The sequence below is a fragment of the Hevea brasiliensis genome, chromosome 2, assembly GCF_030052815.1.
Source record: "Hevea brasiliensis isolate MT/VB/25A 57/8 chromosome 2, ASM3005281v1, whole genome shotgun sequence".
Lineage (NCBI taxonomy): Eukaryota > Viridiplantae > Streptophyta > Magnoliopsida > Malpighiales > Euphorbiaceae > Hevea > Hevea brasiliensis.
The window spans coordinates 66,470,962-66,480,315 of record NC_079494.1 but is presented as its reverse complement, the minus strand read 5'-3'; positions in this window follow the sequence as shown (position 1 = coordinate 66,480,315).

Genomic DNA, 9,354 nt, shown 5'->3' with positions numbered 1-9,354 from the left:
GTTACTATAGATATGGTAATTTCTGCAGAATGGTAATCCGGCCAGCTGTGGTTTTTGGACCATATCTGGAGCTACAAAACTCCAAATGGAGTGATTCAAAAAAGAAAATTCAACTAGACAAAATAAGGAACAACTTTCATGTTTTACATTTCTTCAAATTCCCACAGCAATAGTGTCCAATGGAACAGTGAAGTTGACTCACAAAAACTGAAAATTCTGCTTGTGTTGGTTTAAACTTTGAAATGGTATAAATGCTTAATGCCAACAAGTTTGGAATGCCAAATGTGGTATGTTGGGAGTGCCAAAGTCAATGTACATATTTTTATTCTAAAAGTCAACATTTTTGTTGACCAATAAGATGAATAGTGACACTAAAAATTTGAAATTCACAAATTGAAGAATTTAAAAGTTTCAAATGCCCTAGTATACCTAACAAGATTAGTTTGGATAGTTTGGCATGCCAATAGGGTTCAGTTAGCGATCGCACATGGCAATATGCCATTACGTGATTTCATGGCTTGTAGCCATTCTGACTTTGTATTGAGACTTGGCCTTGTGCTCGATATTATTCTGACTTGTTAGTCGCTGTTGCACACTAGGAGATGCATATGTGACCGATGGTGTGACGGCCCGAGGTACTAGGTACCCAGTGCCAGTTTACCCGTTATCCAGTCCAGTCGTCTAGTGTAGGTTTACTTGGGGCAACCAAATGAATAAAAGTGAACAACGTTAACGAAATAATGGTTATACCAATACCAAACAAAGAAAGCATACACATTCTATACACATTCATTTTCTTGCTATTTTCTTCTATTATATTATTGCACCACTAAGCATTATTGCTTAGCGCGTTGCTTTTGCCATGCGTAGGTACTGGAGATCCCGATCGTGAGCCCAGTAGACCACAGACTGGGTGAGTCCATCCTGCAGTTCTGCACCGTGTCCGTGTCACCTCGTCACCTGCAGTGCATTGGTAGGACACTAGATGTCATTTTGTCATTTTGTAATTAAATTTTTATTTTCTCATATGTATTTGGGATTTATGTAATGTATTTTGAGGTTCATTTAAATAATAAAGATTTATGGTTATGTATGGAAGTAATTTGAGTATTTAATTGTTGTTTATATATGAGAACCCTGAGAAAGGGATGTTTGAGAAATGAAAAGGTTGTTGAGACCTGAAATTGAAAAATTGTTGAGATCTTGATATTGAGTTTTGTGATGATATTAGAGTTGGGAATGAATGAATTTGTTTATTGGAAGTGTTTTTAACAGGTTCCGAAGAACTGTTTTCTCCATTTTTAGCCGGTACTCCGCCGGATTTTCTATAAAATTTTCGGAGCCTCAAATAAATAAAAATTTTGCTAAATGGCTTAAATAAAGTATATTTCATAAATTATATGCAAAAGCATGATATAAATTAATTAAGGTATATTAGAGTGTGCCGGTACACCGTGTGGCATTACTTACTCGGGTATACTGTACACGGGTAAGGGGTGTCACACAGCTTCTTTTACAGCATCCGATGCAGCAATATACTCCGCCTCTATAGTGGTGTCAGTAGTTGTACTCTGTTTGGAACTTTTTCAACTTACTGCACCTCTAGTACATATGAACACAAAATCGGAGATAGACTTTCTATCATCCATGTCTGATTGAAAATCAAGATCTGTAAAGCCATCTAGTTGAAGGTCACCTCCTTTCAATAGCTGAAGCATATGGAATCCTAGCCATTTTCTCTCTTTCTTCAAGTGTCTTAGGAGGTATATCCTTAGAAAGATGGATACCATGCATTACTAGTAACAATCCTCTTTTGGAATCAAGCATGTTAAACTTCTTTAGCACCTTTCCTGAGTATAGACTTTGAGATAAACCTATTATTCTTTTCGCTCTATCTCTATAAATGCAAATGCCAAGAATATAGGCAGCTTTCCCTAATTCTTTTATGGAGAATGTATTTGACATCCAGACTTTTACAGTAATAAGCATACTGACATCATTACCTATTAATAATATATCATCCACGTACAGTATAAGGAAAGTGATTGCACTCCCACTAACCTTTTTGTATACACAAGGTTCATCTTCATTTTTAATAAAGCCAAAAGATTTGATGGCCTCATCAAAACAAATGTTCCAACTCCTCAAAGCTTGCTTTAATCCATAAATAGATTGTTTTAGCTTACATACTTTAGAACGATCTTGGGGTTCAAAACCCCTAAGTTGTTCCATGAATATATTTTCCTCAATATATCCATTAAGAAAAGTTGTTTTGACATCAATTTGCCAAATTTCATAATCATTGTATGCATCAATAGCTAATAAAATCTTAATGGATTTAAGCATGGCAACAAGTGAGAAAGTCTCCTCATAATCGATTTCTTGCCTTTGCCAAAACCCTTTCGCAGCTAGCCTTGCTTTATAGGTCTCCACCTTTCCGTCAAAACCAATTTTCTTCTTGAAAATTCATTTACTCCCTATAGGTACAATACCTTTAGGAGGGTCTATAAGATCCCAAACTTAGTTCTTATACATGGAATTCATTTTGGATTTCATTACTTCGATCCATTTAGAAGAATCTATATCTAATATAGTTTCTTCATAGGTTAAAGGATCATCTCCATGATCTATTTCCTCATGAACAAACAATTCTTGTTCATTCTCATGAAGAAAACCATATCTCTCTGGTGGATGAGATATTTTGGTTAATCTATGGGGAAGTAAAGTGGATGCATCATTAATAGGTTTAGGTTGAGAGGATGGATCTATATCCATTTGATCTATTGGTTGATCAAAATTCTCTAATTTCAATTCTATTCACCTTCCTTTACCACCTTCTTAAATAAATTATTGTTCAAGAAAAATGGCATTCCTACTTATTACAACTCTTTGTGATGTTGGCAAATAAAAATAATATCTAAAACTATCTTTTGGATATCCAACAAATTGTTCCTTTTTAGATTTCGTTTCTAATTTATCAATCTTCAGTTTTTTAATATAAGCTGGACAACCTCAAATCTTAATATGCTTAAGACTTGGTTGTCTTCTATGCCATATCTCATAGGGAGTGGAAGAGACTGATTTTGATGGAACTCTATTAAGAATGTATAAAGCTGTTTGCAATGCAAATCCCCAAAAGGAAATTGGCAAATCTGTATAGCTCATCATACTACGTACCATATCCAATAGGGTACAGTTTCTCCTTTCAGATACACCATTTAATTGTGGCATTCCTGGAGGAGTCAATTGAGAAATAATGCCATGTTTCTTTAGGAACTCTTCAAATTCAATACTTAAGTATTCAGCTCCTCGATCTGATAGAAGAATTTTAATACTTTTTCCTATTTGATTTTCTACTTCAGATTTGAATTCTTTGAACTTTTCAAACGATTCATGTTTTTATTTCATCAAACACAAATACCCATACCTAGATTTATCATCAGTAAAGGTAATGAAGTAATGATAACCACCTCTTGCCATTTCTTTAAATAGACCACATACATCACTATGTATTAGTTCCAAAATATTTTCAACACTTAACCCTTATCCAATAAAGGGAGATCAAGTCATTTTGTTTTAAATCCAGGATTCACAAGTTGGAGTAGGTTCAAAACCTAAGGAAGATAAAATCCTCATTTCTCTAACTTTGCAATCCTAGCTTCTGCAATGTGATCTAATCTTAAGTGCCAAATGTTTTGGACTAGAGTTAGTTTTCATCATGGCATTAAATTCATTTTGATTTCTTGCCGTACTTTTGTATTTATCATTATTATTCAAATAATAAAGTCCATCATTCATATAACCCATGCCAACAATATTATTTTCAAAATAAATATTGCAAACGTCATTTACAAACTAAAATTTGTATCCATTTCTAGTCAAACTATATATAGAGATGATGTTCTTAAAAGCATCAGCTACATATAATACATGATCTAAATACAAAACATCTTCAGATAAATATAAAGATTTAGACCTTATGTGTGACACCCCTTACCCGTCTACAGTGTAGCCGAGCAAGATATGCCACACAGTGTACCGGAACACCCTATTTTAATTTAATCATTTTTATTCTTCCTAATTTATTTTTTTTTTCATAGATATGGAGTATAATTTGTGAAATATAATTCATTTCAGTCATTTATTGAAGTCATAAATTTATTTGAGGTTTCGCAAATTTTATAGAAAATCCGGCAGAGTACCGGTTAAAAATGGAGAAAACAGTTCTTCGAAACCTGTTAAAAACACTTCCAATAATCATTTACAATCATTCTCAAACTCCAATAATTATCAAAATCTCAATATTTTCCACAACATTTCCATTTCTCAATCATGCATTTCTCATGGTATTCATATATAAGCAATAAATAAATACTCAATTTTTCCATTCATAAACACAATTTTCACTATTTACATTAATACCAAAATACATTACATAAGTTTCAATTACATATGAGAAAATAAAAGTTAATTACAAAATATCAAAATAAAACCTAGTGTCCTACCAATGCACTGACGTCGGTGAGGTGATACGGACACTATGCAGAGCTACAGAAGGTCTCACCCAGTCTATGGTCTACTGGGCTCTCAGTCGATCTCTCCAGAACCTACGCGTGGCAAAAGCAACGCACTAAGCAATAATGCTTAGTGGTGCCAATAATAAAATAAAAAGAAATAACATAAAATAAATATGCAGTGAATATATTGATTTCTTATTGTAAATAAATTTTCGATGAGTATTTGTAGTCTTACTTATTTTGTACTTGTTATATTCATTATTTCATTAAATTTGTCCACTTTTATTTTTGGTTGCCCAAGTAACCTATAATGGATGACTGGACTGGATAAACGGGTAAACTGGCACTGGATATCAAGTACCTCGGGCCGTCACACCATCGGTCACATATGTGTCTCTCGGTGTGCAAGAGAATAGCTAATAAGCTGTAATAACATTAGGCACAAGGACAAGTATCAACATAATGTCAAAATGGCTAAAAGCCATGAAATCACAGAATGGCATAATGCCATGTGCAGTACTGCTAACTGAACCCTATTGGCATGCCAAGCTATCCAAACCAATCTTGTTAGGTATACTAGGGCATTTCACACTTTTAAGTTTCACAATTTTTGAAATTTAAGTTTTAGTGTTACTATTCTATTCATTGGTCAATAAAAATGTTGACTTTTGCATAGGCAATAGGTACATTGGTTTTAATATCATCAACATACCACATTTTGCATTCAAAATTTGTTGGTATTGGTTGCCAATACCATTTCTAAGCTTAAAGTTAGTTGGGCAGAATTTTCAGTTTTTATGCCTTATTTTTACTGTTCCATTGGTCAATTTTATAGTGAGAATTTGGCAAATTGATCAACATGAAAGTTGTTCCTTATTTTGTCTAGTTGAATTTCCTTTTTTGATTCACTCTATTTGGAGTTTTGTAGGTCAAGTTATGGTCCAAAAACCACAACTGGCCGGATTGGAATTTTTCTGGACTGGCCATATCTATAGTGCAGTGAACAGTGACTGTAACTCCCTTGTTGGATAGGTTCTAGTCATAATTTGGGGTAGATTTCTTCATGAAAGTTGTTGGTCTATATCTTAGCTTGTTTCTGGTAAAATTTTAGGTCAATTGGACCATTCTACACTGAGTTATGGCCAAATGAACAATCACTGTTCATTTGGTCATTCTGCAGAAACAGATTGCAGGTCACCCGGATTGGGGCAAGCTTTTGGTCCACTTGGTTTGGTCTTATGGACATGGTTTCTTCACCAAAGTTATGCCATTATGTGTCTAGTTTCATGTTCAATTGGCCAAACACCAATTGAACCTCTACAATTCAAGTTATGGCTGCCCAAACCTGCTGGACTCATGTCCAATTCTGCAGGTCAGCCATGGGCAGCATACCATTTCAATTCCAATACCACAACAGTCTCCAATTTAAGGTCAAAATTCATCAAATGGTCACTAATTGACCATTAGAATTTAATTTAAACATCTAAGCATTAAATCCTCAATTAAATCTCAAAACCCTAACCCTAACAATCCATCACTTCATCTAACATACCCAAATCAACATCTAGCTCAAATATCCTTATCAACAACCATTTCTAAGCTATTTAGCTCAAACAAATCAATAATTTCCAAACTTCTCCCATGGCTGCCAAATTTCTTGGTGTTCATACACATATATTTTATTTCAATTCCTTATAATTTCTTACCCAATTTAAGCCTCTAACATGGAATAAAGAGTGAGAGATATGAAAATATGCACTAACCTCTTGTAGCTTAAATCCAAGCTAACCAAGACTTCAATTTTTCTTTACTTTCTTACTCTTTCTTGGCTGCCAAAAACTTCTCCTTGGTGTGGGTATAATTTTTAGTGAAGGAAGGATAAGGTTTTGAGGTGAGGAAGCTTAGGAAAATCAACCTTTAAAAGAAAAAAATGGAGAAAAAGCTTCTTGGCTATGGTGGACGGGAAATGAGGAAGAAGAATTCAGTTTTTTATTTCAATTTTCTGCCCATTTGACTCATTTTAAGTGGTTTATGGACATGTGTCACAATGTGATTGGGTGAGAGTGCTTAGTGACATAAGCATGAGGTCAAAATTGTAATTTTAATTCACTTTTTTTTTCTTTTCTTTGCTACTCATTTTCAATTCAATTTTTAGCAATATTTATTCACATTTTATATCATAATAATTATTTAATTAACTGGACAAGTCGGCCAAAAATCACCTCTGAAGGCGAAATGACCCAAAAGCCCTCCGTTTGGCTTAACAGACTAAAATTGTCTGTACCGATTGAAAAATTTTTCTAAGTATTTTCTTGGCATTCTAATGCCATAAGAACCTCAATGACCCTTCTTTGGAGTCCCTAAAATTATTTTATAATTTTTCCCCTAGGTTTAGGGCTCCTAGTTGCGAGAACCGCAACTTCTCACTAGGTTACCCATCACTTGGGCACCGGCTCATTTAACTTGGTTGTATTTTATTTCTAAAATTTTTTCTAAATTTTTCTTATTAATATTTGAGTTAATTATGGTTCCTCACTTTATTTTAAATATTTTTCCAGACGTTCTAGCTATCCGGACCGACACCGATCACCGGAACAGTAGAATGTACGGAATTGCTACAGGGAGGGTGTTACATTATGGCTAAGGCTGCAACCGTTGCTCCATTGCCAATTCTGAGTCTAACATCTTGCGTCTGCAAGCTGCTACTGCTTGCTAGTTCTTGCAAATCAAAACATATGTGAGAACTAGCACCAGTATCTAAAACCCAAGCTATAGATGAACTAGGAGTATCATCTGAATCTAAATAATAAGAAACAGACATACCTTCAAAAGGTTTATCCTTCTTGTCCTTTAGAGTTGCTAAATACTCCGGGCAGTTTCTTTTCCAGTGCCCTTCTTTCTGGCAATAGAAACACTTTCCTTTGCCTTGCCTAGCTTCGGTCTTCTTCATCTGCTTGGCTATTTTCTTAAATGGTCCTGGAATAGGAGATTTGTTTTTCTTGTTACCCTTCTTCTTCTTGGACTTTCCAATAAAAGAAGAAGATGCAACCAAAGCCACCTCCTTTCCTTTATTGCCCGACAAATTCTTTTGGGCAATAACAAGCATGTTTAATAAACTAGCCAAGGTTCACTCTTATTTTGTCATATGGAAATTTGTAATAAAATTCCCAAAAGACTCTGGTAAGGACTGAAAGATCAAATCTGTTTGTAATTAGAAATCCATGGTAAAGTTAAGATCTTCCAGTTGCTCTATGAGCCGAATCATCTTGCGGACATGATCTCTAACATTTTGTCCTTTCGACATTCCTCGTTCTAAATAGTTGCTTAAATATGTCATATCTGGCATTTCTACTATGCTCACCATACAGCTCTTGCAGGTGAGAGAGGATTTTAGATGCACTTTGCATCTTTTCATGCTATTTTTGCAATGCATTTGTCATGGACGCCAGCATGTAACACCTTGCTCTCATATCACGCTCCTTCCACTTGTCCAATGTATCAAGTTCCTCTTGAGATTCCCCAAGATGTAAGGGATCAGGAACTATTAAATCTAAAACATATCCAATACGTTCTAGATTAAGGACAAGTTTTAGGTTTCTTAGCTAATCAGAAAAGTTAGGACCAATTAACCTATTGTGATCTAATATGCCTACTAGAATGTTGGATAATGGTGATTGTTGTGTGCTCATTTTATCAGATTATAAACTGTAAAAAATAACAAGATTTAATTAGCAATTGTATCATGTAATTTACCAAAATGATTATGATCTTTTAATCAAATTGGTCTTCCCACTAAGTAGGAAACAGATATTCAAGTTGGGATGAATTTCTAGTGGGTGATTGAATTCTTATAGACTTTTTAATCATCCTCAGGCACATCCATTATTGGACTCATAACAATCTACAAGTGAGTAACTCTTTGCTCATCACATCTCATGTGAGGCTCAATAAATTATTTGGCTCCTAATGCTCAAAACCTCAGGCACATCTATTATTGATTTATCTTACATTAGTTAAGTTGAGCCCACAGAGTCTCTAAGTATGCAAGTTTGAACCTTAATGACCTCAGGCACATCCATTAGCCACTAAAGTATCTACATACTTACAATATCACATGCTTAACAACTGCTTTCAAGAACATCTCTTAAACCAAATGCATTATCCCTATGGAAGCATAGCTAATAATGCAAGTGTTTAAAATTTCTCAAAGTAATTGCCTCAATGGAGGGTCATGGTGCAATTTTCAAAATTCACCATTACCAACTTAATCATTTTATTAGAAGATTTAGTAGGCTGCCCTAATTACTATTAGGTCTCACTTTGCACATTAACCATTTTCATGTATATCTCATATACATCATAAAAATATATATCACATACGTACATTCATTCAATGGTAATGTAAAAGGCATGATCATGGACTGTTCTATGGGAATTCAATCCTAGCCACAAGAATTGAATTCAGGGCATCCTAAGTTAACATCCATCTAATTGCAGCTTGATCAAAATTCTTCTACTCTTGAAGTGTTGTGCTCCCACTGATCTACATCAATATTTTAGCCTTCATTCCATCTTGTAAGTCCACCAAGCCAATTACAATATTTATCCTTGGCATACCAAGGTGAAATTACACTGAAATTGAGCATACAAGCTCAAATAAATGAATGTACAACCTAAGGAACTATCACAATAATTTATGATACAGCCCTTGAAAAATTAAAATTAATTATTACATCTATAGAACTAAATAAAAGCTCATTCACAATGGTCTCCTAAAGTCCATGATCACCCATCATGCCAATTCATACATTCAACACTTGAATATATATGTTAATCT